At 47.4% G+C, this 15,830-nt stretch overlaps 1 long non-coding RNA gene across 1 annotated transcript; it reads left to right on the plus strand.

Annotated features, from left to right (window-relative positions):
• Positions 1-974: 974 nt before the first annotated feature.
• On the plus strand, positions 975-14,403 carry LOC143477829 (uncharacterized). The gene is made up of 3 exons (XR_013121647.1): positions 975-1,673; positions 2,370-2,457; positions 12,780-14,403. It is a non-coding gene; the product is annotated as an uncharacterized LOC143477829 (long non-coding RNA).
• Positions 14,404-15,830: the final 1,427 nt, after the last annotated feature.

Below are 15,830 nucleotides of genomic sequence, written 5' to 3' on the forward strand. Positions count from 1 at the left end.
GTGCTGACACGTTTTTCGCCACGCAGCGTGGCTAGCTTTTTAGGACCGCCAGTTCGTCTCAACAGACGTGGAGTGGACGCACCCGTGTCTCGAGTGGACCTGTCTTAAAGCACGAGACGCTCGGTGCTTACGGTGCAGCAGTCTGACGTGACGGCACGTTTGACGTGAGTTCACGTGGCCGTAGACGTGACGTCTAATTCCAACATCACAACTCCAGCATAACAGTAAAAACCTGTATTTTCAATATTAAATACCAACTTGTATTTTCCAGGCAGTTTATATTTAAATATATATATATATATATATATATATATATATATATATATATATATATATATATATATATATAGACTATATATATATATATATATATATATATATATATATATATATATATATATATATATATATATAGACGTTGCCGTAATTTCAGCTCGCCTGCATATAAGGTTTCCGCCCACAAAAGGTAATGAGGTTATATATACATTTGACCAAATCCGACATAAGTCATTTTTACTGACGAAACGTGGTGCTCTTCTCTAACATTTAATATTTATCTATTTATTCCAATACTACTGTTCTGTAGTTCCGAATACTTCATAAGTTACGTAGGTTCCATTTATGACAGAAAACTAATATCACAATAAGTTTATACGAAACAAATTTACACTATGAGTTCAGGAAAATTCAGAATAAAACAGTTTTTCAGCTACTTTGCGAGGCGGCCTGTACTTTACTCTGTAGACGAACTGCGTAACGCCTGCCGGAGAGAGAGAGAACCTAATTGGACAATATGTTTAACATCCGCCTAACTCGCGGCGTCGCATTGGCTCACAGACCTGCCACTCAAGATCAATAAGCGGTGGGCGTCATAAGTATTCATTGACGTTCCTGTTTGATTGGTCAGCTGCTGCGTTTGACGTCACTGCGCTGCCAGCTGATCGGGAGGCGAAGCCGGTACGAGGAGTCGAAGCGGAGACTCGGGGAGGGAGGCGATGTTATGCGGGGAGCGCCGACGAACCGACGGCGATCGGCAAACGGGACCGTTTCGTAGTTAATCGATTTAATCGCGAGGTAGTCTTCGGATCGTCGACGTCGCTGTGTTTTATACGCGTTTGATTTCACGCGCAGTTGTGTTTAATCGCAGCTGTGTGAAGTGTCAGCGTTGACTTTAGGGTTAAGGTGTGGCTTTCTGCAAAAGACCATTTTAATCAGAACTCCAGTTGTGTTCGGGGTAGTTTATTATAGGGTCGTGTTGGGTTTAGAGGATGCGAAACGCTTGTCATGAGTAGGTTCGGAGGAGATATTATAAAAATAAGCGATTACACAATGTAATGTGTGTTAAAATGTTGCAGGATCGTGTCCGGCGAGGTTGTAACAGTTGTGAGGACGTTTTCGGAAGTGTGTGAAACGGTGTCGGTGGCTGTAGCGGTCGATTCGGTTCCTTCATAAATGCGACTTAAAGTGGGACCAGTTCGGAGTTGAACGACACAGGGCGTGATCTCGTAGTCGAGGTGCCTAGTCATTTCGGGCGTGTGTGGGTGAAAATCCGCGCTGCAGAGATGAAGGACACTAAACATCTATATTTAGGTGAAGTCTTGAAGTTGGACGTGCACGTCAACATGAGAATAAATCTCGAAGATGAACTAAATCTGCACATTCGGCGTGTGGAAGTAAGTAGATGTCGCTCACCCTATTCAGGATGTGTTTGAGCGAACTTTACTACCAGGAGTGTTGGCCGCAAAACTCAAATATTCTTGGTTCATTTTCAGCTATATGAAAATACTCGCCAATAAGTTGCACTGCACCATTGTGGATTATTGCGGTATTTATAAAGTACAGTAGCCTGGATTTGTAAATGCCGTACAGATTTAAATACTTCCTAGCATGAAAAAAAAACAGCCGGGGTCCAGCTGTTACGTCTTTTTCACCTGATACCGACAAAGAGAATAAAAATGTAATACCGGTCCATTCCTGTTCTTCACTAATGATTACATGTCATCAGCCTTTCTGAGGCTTCAGTAAGTAAGGAATGAGAAACGGGCCTTGAGAGTTATGACTGTTTATCATGTTTGCAGTCGCAATAAAAATAAATAAATAATCGTATTTTACATAGTTCACATTGATTTATTGGCTTAGGCTTTTTATTTGCATGTTATACCGATTCCTTTTATGGTACAGTGCTATGTATTCAATTGCCTGTGCATCCACACCGAGTCATATGGGGCGTGTGCATGGCACAGTTTCACACGGCCCCACCCTGTACGCTGCGATATGGACGAGCAAGTTTCTTTATCCTTCTAAAAATGTCTTGTTAACTTTTTTTTTCCGCGTCAGTTTGGTCTTACTCACGTTTTCCCCCTGAACAGTGTCAGCTGTTTTATGAAACGTACGGGGCGCTTCCGTCTCACCATGTCTCGTGGATCTCTACGTGTGAAGGACGTCCAACAAGCAAAGGTATGAAAAGTTTTTGGCTAAAGTGCTTAAAAGTGGAAAAATAAACTGTACGTTTCTAAGCAAAGTAGCGTTCAACATGGCCTCCGTGTTTAAATTCTGCGTTTACACGCAAACAAGGTTTACATTTTAAATGCTATTTTTAAAAATATGTGAAATATCAATCAATCAAATTTTATTTATATAGCGCTTTTTACAACAGTTGTTGTCACAAAGCAGCTTTACAAGTGCCGAGTCCTAGCCCCCAGTGAGCAAGCCAAGGGCGACAGTGGCAAGGAAAAACTCCCTAGTAATATGCGCCTATTAAAAATGGGACTTTTGATTGTGCACCACAACATTTGGAGACCCAGGTATGTAGTGGACGCAGTAGTAACACAAAATCACGCAGTATTTAACGTGACAACCTGAAATGATCTGAACCTCAGTTCAGCCATGATGATGATGAACTCCTTATCAGTGCTGGTTTCCGTGTTCTTTCGCCTTTGCTTGAACTATGCAGGCTAAGTGATAGTGTTTACAAGGCCGTCCGACACTTGCTTATGCAACTGTTCTTTAAGTATTTCGACACTCAAAACGTTGCTTAAAAATATGGCTGCCAGAGCACTGACTCTGATTTTCAGAATTAACTCAGTGAACAAACACAAAGAGCCAGCATTCCTATGCAGGCTATAGCCAAAGTACACCAGTGCCAACTGTCGCGCGGTCGTGGTTAATTTCAAATCCAAGCCTTCTAAAAAATGACCTCTACGCCTCAAGAGATCAACCGATCAGTCCGCTTCTGGTGAGCTTTCTGTTTCTGATCCATCCTTGTGGTGACCTGGACACATTATTCTTGTTTGGATAAATTCAAGTGCCGGGCCAGGCGAGGTTGGAGTGGTCTGTTGTATGAGGCAGGCTATTGTCTTCAGCTTAAATGTTTCTGATATAGTATTATGGAACGTTGACTATCTTAGATGGTGGACCTCACAATACTCTTTGCAAGAAGAGGAAGAACCCAATGAGACTGGTTTGGATTTGTAAAGTCTCTTATTTAACCTGATTTTTGTATCCACTGAAGACGAGTTTTTCAAATTGGAATTTTATCACATAATAAAACAAACCATGTGCTGTTGGCATTGGGAAATATCAGGAGATAGTTATTATCATGTTTATACTGTTTTATTACTGAGCAAATGAGAAATGGGGGCCTTTTCAGGTTTGAATCAAATAAAAAATGACAAAAAAAACCCTTCATGTGCGTGAACATATAATACAAAAAATCTTCTTGAAAATGAGTTGGGGGAAACTTCTACCAAATCTCATTAGAGAACTGAAGAGAGCCGCGAGAAGAAAGTGTGTTTCAACGGGGCACATCTGTTCAGCAGCATCTGGTAGCCACGGCGAAGTGGTCATCTCCGATCTACGTTAACTGGACCGATTCGTTCGAATGTCTGCGTCTGAGCCTAATATTGTTTGCCCTATACTGAAGAAAACTGAACAGGAATTCTCTCCCAGATTTCCCAGATGGTGGCCTCCTTCAAAAAATTCCTCTCCATCCTCTCCAAGGAGGCAGAAATTCCTTCTTTTTTCCCCTGTGTTCAGTAAATGTTTGCAGGGTGAGCCTATTGTCTCGCAGTGAAGTTCACTAGATGCTTTTAGTCCGAAGTCCCAACATGCCTGCAAAGGTTGATCTAGACATCTAGCAACAGAGCAGAGTCTACGCCTTTTTATCCTGGTGCCCAGACGGCCTGTTGGCTGAATGGAGAAATCTGTGAAGAGACGTTATGATTGTTATTCAAGGTCTACGCTCGTCCAGAGCTCCCTCTCCTCCGTCTGGTTTTTACCGGAGGTGAGTTTCCTTCAGCATGGGGACCTGCTGTGAGATTGCTCCACACACTTTCAGCACGACACCATTGATCCCCCTCCGACGCGAAACACGTGGAGATCCCGTCACGCTCGCGTGAGAAAAGCACCGGAGCATCTGGACGCCTCGCAGAGTGCGGGACTGCTTAGCTTTGGAGGCCAGAACGCCGGGAGCGGGTGTCAAATGGCGGCCGGCCTTGGTCGGCCCGTGAAGAGAGGAGCAGGTCTGGGGGGGGGGGGGGGCTTTGTCTGAGCACCACACCCATGGGGTCCTGTCAGCGTCCTGCTGTCGGGAACGTAGACGCTGCACAGTCCTGTGAGTGGGCGAAGAGGGGTTTCTGCACGGAATCCTTGCCCCCCCCCCGCCCGCATCCTGTGTAACAGACTGTGAGTGGGCCTTGAGGAGGAGAGGCTTTCTCTGATTGGCTGAATTGTCTGCTCTGCGTGGGCGGCCGTCCGCACGGTTGCTGGCTGTCCCGCGGCAGCCGGGACGTCGGCGCTTTCAGTCAGCGCAGACCTGAGGTCCCACGGGTCCACGCACTGGACGCTCAGACAGGCTAGTCCTGGAAGTGGGGCCTCGTTTAATCTTCAGTGGCCCAGATCCAGAGCAGAGCTGGGTCTTATCTTTAGCCTACATTCTTTTGTAGTGCTTCTTTGACACATTTGAAACATATGGTGAATATGAACAGGAAGTAGTTCAATGATCTCCAACAATGTTATTATCTGGCCTCGGTGCAGACGGCTGCCTAGCGGTTTGGTGTCGGTGACTTATAGGCCTGTCGGAGTGAATTTGCCCACAGCGTTATCCTTCAGAATCCCGTGTAATCGCCTGTTGATTAAAGGGTCTCTAGAGTGTTTAACTGTCCAATTCGAGGATTATGTCCTGTTGTTTTTCACTAAATATCAACATAGAACGTGACCTGGGCATGTGCAGAGAACATGGGCCACTTAGGCCAAACACCAGTCCTGCTCCTTCCATGTGGAGAAAGCTTCTTGACTTCCCAGCAGCAGTGTGTTTTCTCTCTCTGCTCCCTTCTGGCTCCCAGCAGGAGTACGGAGGGAGGGGAGGGCAGGGTGGGGTCTGTCCAGCGCGGAGCAGCTCAGACGGCGTGGAGGGCCTCCGCAGACTAAATGGAATTTATACCATATGTACCAGGCATCTCTGGAATTTTTTGGAAGAGCAAACCTGACCAGTGGAAAGATCTGAATAGAGAGGAATAGAAAGGTTGGATTGGGGAATGGGTTACAGGAACGGCTCTGTGGTGTAAAATTCCACCATTGGTTTCCAATGAAGAATTTGGCCTTTAGGGTGGAGAATGGTTACGAGTTATGGATTTTTCTCAAAAAAGCGAAATGAAAACACAAAAAGGGGGGGGGGGGGGGGGGGACGGTGCCAGATGATCTTGCGCTAATTTATTAATTTGATCAGTAGCAGTAAGAGTCATGGAACGAAGGGACACCATCACAGTCTGGACATTTGCATGTTCATTTGGACTGTTGCTGCGCCGATATTTAGAGCCGTCCCTCCTCGGCTGTATTTCAGCTCCGTCGCTATTCACGTCACGATCGGGTCAGTAAATCTGTGTTTCCTTTGCTTCTGTGGGAGCTGTTGCTTCTCTGCCTTGTACACACAGCTAACGATTCACCAGAGAGCGGAGAAGTGGGCAAGAGAGGGAGAGATGGAGGGAGAGATGGAGGGGCATCAGCAGGACCGTGGACGGAGACGAGCAGGCCTTGTCCATTCAATACAGAAACAGCGGTCATCAAACCGGCTTTGTTTAAATAACATAAACGCTAAAACAACCACAACGCTGTTGGCTTGTGATGCTTGTGTATGGGATTGGAAAAGAAGCGGTTGATGTCTGCTTTAATTTGATGGTAATTGCCTTAATACGGGCTGAAGCAGTTAAGAGACCCTGACCGTCCTCATCAAGGGACCATATGCACCGGGACAGTGGACAGCTTTTTCTTTCTCAGCCATTTTAAAATCAAAGTACGCACCGGCGAGTTTAACAATGGCAAACAACATGGCAGACGCATGCGTAATGCTAACCTGCTTCATTTTTAGTCACAATGGGCGAAAACTGGAGATGTCTGCATGCTACAATCAAAGCTGAGACTCTACAGTAGAGCTTCATTAGTTAGTGTTTCCTTTCAATTCAAGTCTGGAAAATGGAGCCAAAACAAAAAAAAAATGTCACCATTCAATTACTTGTGAACGGCAATGCCGCTCTGATCTCGGAGCAATGGAGCTTCATGACTAAAGTAAAGGAAAAAGGACACACACACACTCATAAGCACACACTCCACTCCCACCCAGAGTGTAGTCACACATCACCTAACTAATGTGTTAATACTTAATACTGTAACCGGTACTACTACATGTTAAAGTGAATTTTTCGGTGCAGCAGTTATCAAGCAGAGCCCCCCACAACCAATCACTAATCTGTATTATGATTGCACAACTCGGGGGTTTATAGAGTTGAGCTTTTCTTTGGCCAGCTGCATGGTGGATGAAGCTGCCGGAACCTTCCACAGGTCCTTCTCTCTGCTGCTCTGGCTGGGCTACATAAGCTGCGCTGAATTCTTAACTGAAAGCCGGTAGTAAAAGCTGACCAGAGGTTCTGCATTCCTCCGTGTTGATCTCTGCATTTCTAAAGAACAAACTGAGGACCGCGTAATTGCTCCGGCATGACGGCTCTCTCTCTCTCTCTCTCTCTCTCTCTCTCTCTCTCTCTCTCTCTCTCTCTCTCTCTCTCTCTCTCTCTCTCTCTCTCTCTCTCTCTCTCTCTCTCTCTGCATAAAGGTCTGGAGCTGGCCTGTACTGGAGTCTGGTTAATTACTTAACATTACAGATAGATAATGGGTGGGTACTTTTATTATGCAATGCCGTTTTACTCTTATCTTAATAATTCTACACTAAATTGCATTAAATTAATTTTCAAAAAGTCACCATGACGGCAAAAAAAAAAAGACCTGGGGAGATATGGGTTTTCAAGGAAACAAATATTGGTCCTGATTGGCATACAAGTTCTTTAAGCCCAGTACTACTTTGTGTACGAGAACAGCATTACACATTCCTGCCTTTATGAGCCCAGATACTGTCCTGCTTACTGAATATTGACTGCTGCATTCCATAAAAGGAGGTCTCTCTCAGTCCTGTATACGGGGTCACCTGGGTCCTGTATACTCTATACTGGGTCACCTGGTTTCCTTATTTTCTGGCTCACATTTTATTACGCTTAAAGTGTGTGTGTGAGCGTGCGTGCGCCCCTGCACATGTAAGCTTGTTCCTGTGTATCCTGGCTAAGTCTTCCAAACTGTTGATAATATTGATCTTTACTTGGATGGCTTTGCGATTTGTCCCTATGAGCAGACAATCTCCCATGATCAGCAGTAGAGGAAAGTCTCTCCAGAATGAGAACAGCATCGTTTAGAGAGGTTATTAATAATTAAATGAATTCCTGCCTGCTGGTCCCACACACTTTACAGGGTTTCACACACATGGGGGAAAACCGTTTGGTGTATTTATTTAATTTTTGGAGGATCTTGAAGAAAGTGGTGTGAAGAGGCTTTAGGATTGCCAGATACAGAGGAAGTATTCTTAGTATATGGCTAGCAAACTCACGATACCATATAGCAGGGTCCTTCCGGAGTGTTTCTTATAATACTATAATTACTATAATATTCTATTATTACTATAATATTCAAAGAAAAGTTATTGGATCCTTACTACCCTGTCACAAATAATAAATATACACATGGTGAAAACCTTTCAAATGAACTATGACTAAAATAATAATCCAATGGTAAGTATTCCATTCCGGCTTTTGTTGTAGTATTTTATACCTTCTGCTCTGCGTAGACCAACGTGGAGACCACCGTCTCCCCCAGCACTTTGGAGAACGCCACAGAAATTTGCCTTCCTTATTTCAGGAAGTGATGACCTCATTTTAATACCATGGGATGTGGAAGCTCTCCTTGGTGAGAGCGACAGGAATATGAAGGTTTATACTGTTTGCTTAATAAAGAGTTTGAGGTTTTGTGTTTGCTTAATAAAGCAACCGGTCGGTCTCTGGTTCCTTCATGTAGGCTAGTTTTTGTTCTAAGGCTTTGAGTGTGTGCATTTGTGTGAGTCATTCCTCTCATGGTTTTTTATATGAATTTGCAATGTCTGCGACCATATGTGGGACTGGGGAGATCTGTGATTTATAGACTCCTCCCTGTCTTTCCCAGCGCCAGTATTAGCATGAGATCAGATGAATTCCTGAAATGGCTTCACAACTTCCGTATCGCCTCACAGTCATTTCCATTGTATAAGCCGGATGGAATTTCCTCTTTTCTGTCAAACTGTTTTGTTTGCTTGCTTGTCTGTTTAGCAAGCGGCTAAAGGAATGTTTGTAGCATTGAGGGCAAAGGTCACTCCCAGAGAGTAGGCTACAGAGAGGGAAGTGTGAGGGGCTGGCACGTCAAGAGAGAGCCTGCAGAGTCCAGGACCTCGCACAATCGACGTCTTTGTACACACACACACACACACACACACACGTGTGCCTCACAGTTTGGGGAAGCCATGGCTGGCTGGGGTTTCTCTAGCGACCAACTCCATTGCGTCGGGGCTGTCGAGCTTTTCGCCCTCTGGCTTCTCCTCCTCTTTCACGGAGTTCTCCTCACCGTCACCTGCTGCTCTCTCCAGCAGTGTGCACGGACGTATCTCCTTATTCTGCTTTTTGTAGCTACAACCTGGGAATGGGAAATGCGGAGGGACCTGGTAACTGTGGCCTGCGTGATGCTCCTCCAGCATTGCTGTTACGCATGGGAGTGTGTTTCAGATGTTTCTAGATGAATCCCAGCAGACGTAGGAGCCTGTCTGAGGGACTCTGTGCTCCCTGCCGAGATTCCTTCTCCGATGATTACGGCGTACGCGACCAATCGGGTTTGAAATTCTGCGGTGAAACGGTACAGGATCCAGAGCACGTAGTAGCTGTATCTGGTGCCGAGATGGCAGCCAGAGTTTGTAGAGGTTGTTGTCCATTGTGTCTCCGTGACTGTGACTAACCCCCTTCACTGGATGGAAGCTCACAGCATAGACAATTAGGCTGGAAAGGATGAGGTGTGTGTGTGTGTGTGTGTGTGTGTGTGTGTGTGTGGTCTACCGGATGAGCCCACTGTTTGTCTTCCTGTTTACCCCCCCCCCCTCATCGTACACATACCCATTCACCAACTCGCTATTTCTGATCTTAAGAAGATTGTCCCACAGAGGTTCTTTACTTAATTTTCCCATCCTTCTGCGTAGCGGTTTGCTTCCTGTCCCCCTGGTCTCTCTCCTGTTTCCCAACACGTCTTTGTGAGTGCCGTCTGCGTCTGCACCCCGGCGTCTCGATGTCGTCGCGTGACTCCTAGGGAAGCGGCTAGAGTCACTTTGTGTCTGAGTTCAGCCAGTTCGGCTCGATCGCCTCGGCTCGGCGAAAACCAGACGTACGTGCCACTGTGAATGATCAAGGCAGTGGCCAGGCTGTAAGTGGACCCACCACTTCATGCATATGCATATCTTTTGAATAATGCATGTCCTCGGTGCCGTGTGACACGGTGGCATGCGTGTGATAGGGCAGACTGAGCCAGAGGGCCGGGCTTCATCCTCTGGCCGGATTTTGAGATCAGTTCCACATGGGGTCTTCTGTGCGTACTGTGAGACTCATGGCAAGTTCTGTGAAGATGCGTCGCTTTGGTATGGAGTGGGCTAGACGAGGTGTTTTTGTTTACTGAGAACAATTTGGGTTTAATTTAATTTGGGTGGTGGAGGTCTCACTTCTGAATTTAAGGACGTTCCTCTGCGTGTGCTGCACGTGCTGTGAGGAGATGTTCTCTTCCCTCAGGGCCACGCCGCTCTGATCTGCGTTCTGGAGAGAACCTCGCGTTTCTAGAGTAGCAGAAGAGGAAGAGTATTTCCAGCTTTTCAACCACTGGGTGTGTCATCGTTTTCTCTCTCTCTCTCTCTCGCCCTTTTTCTCGCGTGCGCTCTCTCTCTCTCTCTCTCTCTCTCTCTCTCTCTCTCTCTCTCTCTCTCTCTCTCTCTCTTTCTCGCTTCCTCAGCTTCCCCCATTCCTGACAGGCCAAACATGGCTGGAATGTACCATCTCCACCTGTGTCCTCCGCTAAGGGGGGGGGGGGGGGGGGGGGGGGGGGAGCTCAGGCTTTCGCCTCTGCCAACATGTTTCGCTCTTAACAATCGTTACGTTGTTGGGTCAGCTGGGGCCTCCCATTTAGACAACGGCAAAGGCTGGTCAGGAATTTAATTAGAAAACCCCTCCAACTATCTGATCCTCCCTCCCCCACCGGTCGACGGGAATGACCTCTGCATCGATCTACAGCTCATTCTGATAGCAGTTTACGGTGGACATCCATCACGATGGCGAGCCGGTGTGGAGAGGCTGTTGGACACAGGAAAGCAGCATGGCGGGCCTATAGCAGGCTTACAGCAGTCCTGTAACGTATCCGTGTTCCTGTGTTGGGATCTGGTGTGCAGTTCTCGATCCTTAGCGGTCGACCTACACCTGGTGTCCTGCCCTGCCCCCTTACCTGGGGCACGCCTGCTCCATTAGACCCAGTCCTCTTTCACCCCACACGTGTCCCGTGAGGGCTTTCTAGAGCGAATTGTAACACTCCTGGAAGACATCCCAGCACACCTGGTGTCGCTCGGGCCACAGCTGCCTAACGACCCCAGGAGGGTGACGTGGAGGAAATGTTTGCTTTCCTTTAGACAGTCTGGCTGGTGATTAATGGCTCCTTTTGGTAACTGGTAACCTGGTCTAGGATGGATGAGCTGGTGCACAAACAGAGAGCTCTGTGTGTGTGTGTGTGTGTGTGTGTGTGTGTGTGTGTGTGTGTGTGTGTGTGTGTGTGTGTGCGCGTGCGCGTGCTCAGAGTTATGAGGGTACACACACTCCGTCTCCTCTACTCAGCAGAACAGCTTGGCTGTAATTTTTCTGGGAACCATCTACAGCGATGTAGTAAATCGCACTCCGTGAACACAGTGTTCCTCACGATGGGCTTTTGAGCTGTCAATGAGTCATGGTGCATGAGAGGCAGGAGGAGGGGCCCGTGATCAGGCCCAATCCTTGGTCTCCAGGGCAGACCACTCATGAATGAAGCCTTTAGCTCTGACAGCAGAGGGTGACCTTATTGCCACGGGTACTCGTTCTCGGTCAGGAGTCCGTCTGTTCTCGGTTGGATTAGTGAGAACTCTATTCGTGTGCTCACTTTATTAACCAAAGTGGTGTGGCCTGTACTGTTAAAGTGTGTGTGTGTGTGTGTGTGTGTGTGTGCACGAGAGGAAGGTAGAGAATCTCATGCTCTCTGTAACTACCCCTCGGTTCTCTCTGACTGCCCTGTTCTGCATGCAGAGGGATCTTATCTCAAGGTTCACACGAAGCTGTCGGGGTGTGTGCGGAGAGGCTTCAGGGCCAGTGGAGGGTTCTGGGGCAGCTGTGAGATCTCCATCGCTGGAGACGCAAGTGAATGCCACGGCGGTCAGGCACCCCGCTGGCTTTCTCTGCTGCACTAGTTAAACGGACGTGGCAGGATTTAAAACTCGCTGTTTGGCGAGACCAGCTCATTCTTTGTCGTGTGTGTGTGTTTTGTGTGTGTGTGGGGGGGGGGGGGGGTGTTTTTGTGTGGATGAGCATGTAGATTGTTTGTGTGGTGTGGCAAATATGTGGATGTGGGGGGTTGGGGTGGGCTAAGTTTGTGTGGGTTAGCACAGAGTGTTTGAGAGGTGTAAGTGTGAGTGTGTGTGTCCTGTCCTTGGCTAGGTCTCTGCGGACTGCCTCTTCCCACAGGACTGCAGGGTCACTGGGTTCACTGGGCTGGTCATGGTCTCATGCTTGAGGTGCTGGAGGAGTGAATCTCACGTGACCTGCGTCCGTCTGTGGTGAGCGTTCTCGTGTACATGTATGGGTGTATTTCTGTCTCTCTGGATATTTGAGGCTCCTGTCACAAAGATACATCTGTAATTCGGATATGGTAGTATACCATCCTGATAAGTATGGTGCCATTTGTATTCAGAACTCTGCTCGGGATGCTTGCGAAAGAGGACTTTTATCTTGCTGATGAAAAGCAGTTATTCAGTTATTAGAAGGTTCATGAAAATGATGGCTAAAATAAAACCTGAACTTTAATGTATAAAGTTCTAAAGGCACAGTTAAAGTTATCTATAAAGTTATCTATAGTCAGTCCTTCATGTCTGTAGGAGTCTGGTCAGTGCTGGCCCTGCTGAGCTCCACTGTTGCTGCATGACTAGACATTTTACAGGGATGCTAATGTAGCTAACTTTTGAATGGAAGCTGGTAGGGACCTGCTAGCACAGTCTGGTTTGGTGGCGCTAATGGTGTGTTACTAGCCTTCAGTCTGCATTGGCGAGGATGGTATTGTAGGGGGGATTGAGGGTGATCCCAGCGCTAATCTCTTCTTTTTCTCTTTCTCTCCAGGTGTCAGATTGACCGCAGTTTGGCCCAGTTTGCCCCCTGGCTGACCCACAGCAGTTCTTCACTGGCAAGCTTTATGTCCTCGTGCTCCAGCTAAAGCTGCCAGCTGAAGAACTGTTGTGGTTGGCTCCTCCCTGGGATCCACCACCCGACCTGAGGCACCACGGAGAAGATCGGAGGACCAGCACAGGTGGTGCTACCAGAACCCACTATGCCTGTCTCGGCCTGTGTGTGTGTGTGTGTGTGTGTGTGTGTGTGTGTGTGTGAGAGAGAGAGAGAGAGAGAGAGAGCAGTCCGAGCCTAGCTACACATACTCTGCAGGCATAAACAAAAGCCCCTGGCAGGACCTGTCCTGACTCAGCAACATTCCTGGCCTGGTGAGGTCTTCCTGCCCTTATTTGGGTGTGGAGTTGGTGTGGATCTCCTCCTCCCCCAAGCCACGCCCCCACTAGCATGACGCGCATGTGACAGACGGTGCAGGGGCCGCAGTCCCGGCATCTGGGGCGGGTCGGCTGGAGAACCAGAAATGGGCCGCGTGAAGAGCTTGGGACAAGAACTGTTCACACTCTTCCACACTTGGACGTGTCCTCTGGAGACGACCCCACTGTCGCATGTGTTTATTGTTTATGAATAAGTCATCGGGTTCTTCCAGAGAACGAGGGCCGAGCACACGAGTGGACGTGCATATCCCAGACTCCCCCGGGCCCATGGGGGGAGGGGTGCATGTAAGGTGGGAGTTTTGTTTGATTTCTTCAGCTCATGTATACTTTGCATGAGTCCCCCACAACCATCACATTTTTGATGTGTTCTCTCTCTCTCTCTCTCTCTCTCTCTCTCTCTCTCTCTCTCTCTCTCTCTCTCTCTCTCTCTCTCTCTCTCTCTCTCTCTCTCTCTCATCTCTCTCTCTCTCTCTCTCTCTCTCTCTCTCTCTCTCTCACACACACACACACAAGCAATTAATCTCACTTTTAGGGCGACAGCACTGCCAAAAACAGGATATGAAAGTGTCTTTAAAACCTCCCAGCCTGGTGAAAACAAAGGTGGAATATGTTCTTACCACAGAACCAGACGCAGGAAGTTCATGGAACCTGAGGCCTGAAAAGCAGGACTCTTCCCCCCCTCTCTTTCCCCCTCTCTTTCCCCCTCTCTTTCCCCCTCTCCGTCTGCTCTCTGGCCTGGTCGGAGATGGTGACCCTGCTTATTAACCTTGCATATGCATTTAAACGTCTACCTTCCACTTGAGATGAGGACGATGAGAAGACACAAGTGAATGTAATGAAGCCCCTGTGGTCACCTTGCTAACGGCTAATCCACCACAGAGCCACGCTCCCAGCTACACCCAGGCTGCCTGCCTGCCCCGCGGCCTCTCTGTGAATTAAAAGACCGAGTTCATGTTAGAGGGCAGTCTCAGACGCTCAAACCCTGGTCATCTGGTCATCGACATGGCAACCTGCCACCTTTCTTAAACCGCTAGCTTCCGTTGCCAAAGGATACACAGGTGGGTTATGTTGACTCCAGATATCTGTGCACTTTTGACTTTTATTTTCATCTATATATGAAATATGATTTGATGTTCATCTAAGTGGTATATTAATAAATATTAATGAAGAAAAAATTCAGAAGGTGATTCAGAAAGTGAGTGTGTCTTTTTCCCCCCCCTATTGTATATGTATTTGGGTTTTGAGTGTAATAACTGGGGTTAGTGATTCAGTTTTTCACTCACTGGTCAAACATTTCTTATTATGAAAAATACAACCTGAACTTGTAATGCCAAAAACTTTTAAAAGTTAAAAAACAAACAAACAAAAAAAAGAGTCCAGTAGGCAGCAATAAAGCAGACTTCTAAAGCTCAGTGTTGAACCAAAGGTTAAGCAAAGGTTAAAAGCACTTCATGTTGTCACAGGGAAGGGCGACACACCTCTTAATGCCAAGGGTCAGGTACTGCTCCAGTGAAGGTTGCCATCGATTGCACAGAGCACATTTCAAAGGCCTCGCTTTCAACACAGTAGATAATATTCAAACTGAAAGGAGTCATGAACCCCAAGGCACACACACACACGCAGTGATACCGCAGGCTGGCCGGGTTGAATGTCATATCGGTGAGGATTTCCTTCAGTTTCGAATGGTCGTCTAGCCGGGCAGTGAAGTGTTCTCTCTTCTCTAATTGTTCCCATGTGTACACACACACACACACACAATTATCTGGTCACATCAGCTGCCCCAAATTCAGGCTGGAGCCAGTGGCAGGAGTCTTGGTCTCCATGGGACGTCTGACCGAGCTGCACTCGCTTCCCGAACCTGGTCAGGGCTGCTTACCCAAAATGCTTTGAGTTCCAGACCACTAGGAGATCATTGCACTTGACAAAAGCGTCCGTGTAGCAAAACTGTTCCCGAGCCGTTAGATCCTGCCTAACCCCGCCAACCCCACCCAAGGGTGGTGCTGGCGTTCTCGCCAGCTTGTGCTCAGTGGAGCACGGGCTGTGATCACGCTTCTCTCTCTCACCTGAGCGGATGTGCGTATTGGTGCAGGACGCAGCCTTCCGTTTACGGCTGGAGGCTGCCGATTGGACCCTCTACTTGTTGCTGAGGAGACCTGCCTGCTGGGAGGAGCTACAAGTGATGCAGGAAGCTTCTCGTGGAGACTTTCTATCGATGCCAGATCAATTTGGATCAGGCTGCGTTGGGAGAGGAACTGAGAGGAACACCCTGCACGGGAACCATGGGGCAGGCACTAACACTATGACTCGCATCTATTCTCTCTGTCTCTGTCTCTCTCTCTCTCTCTCTTTCACACACACACACACACACACAGACCGTGTAGGTGGGCTAGGCCATGTCACTTCTCAACACCTCTGGGCTTTGATTCAAACCACCTATTTGCAGATGAAAGCAGATGTGTTGCACACTTCACTCTGTTACTTTAACTTTCATGTTGAATAGTAGCTGCAAATCATGCAACCCTATTATCCAGACTATAGTTTATTGCTTTCTAAATGCAATGCAACAAATTACAGTCCATACTGTGGTGTGTGCTAGTGAAAATCTGGTCTTGTT

The sequence above is a fragment of the Brachyhypopomus gauderio genome, chromosome 16 (assembly GCF_052324685.1).
Source record: "Brachyhypopomus gauderio isolate BG-103 chromosome 16, BGAUD_0.2, whole genome shotgun sequence".
NCBI classification, from domain to species: Eukaryota; Metazoa; Chordata; class Actinopteri; order Gymnotiformes; family Hypopomidae; genus Brachyhypopomus; species Brachyhypopomus gauderio.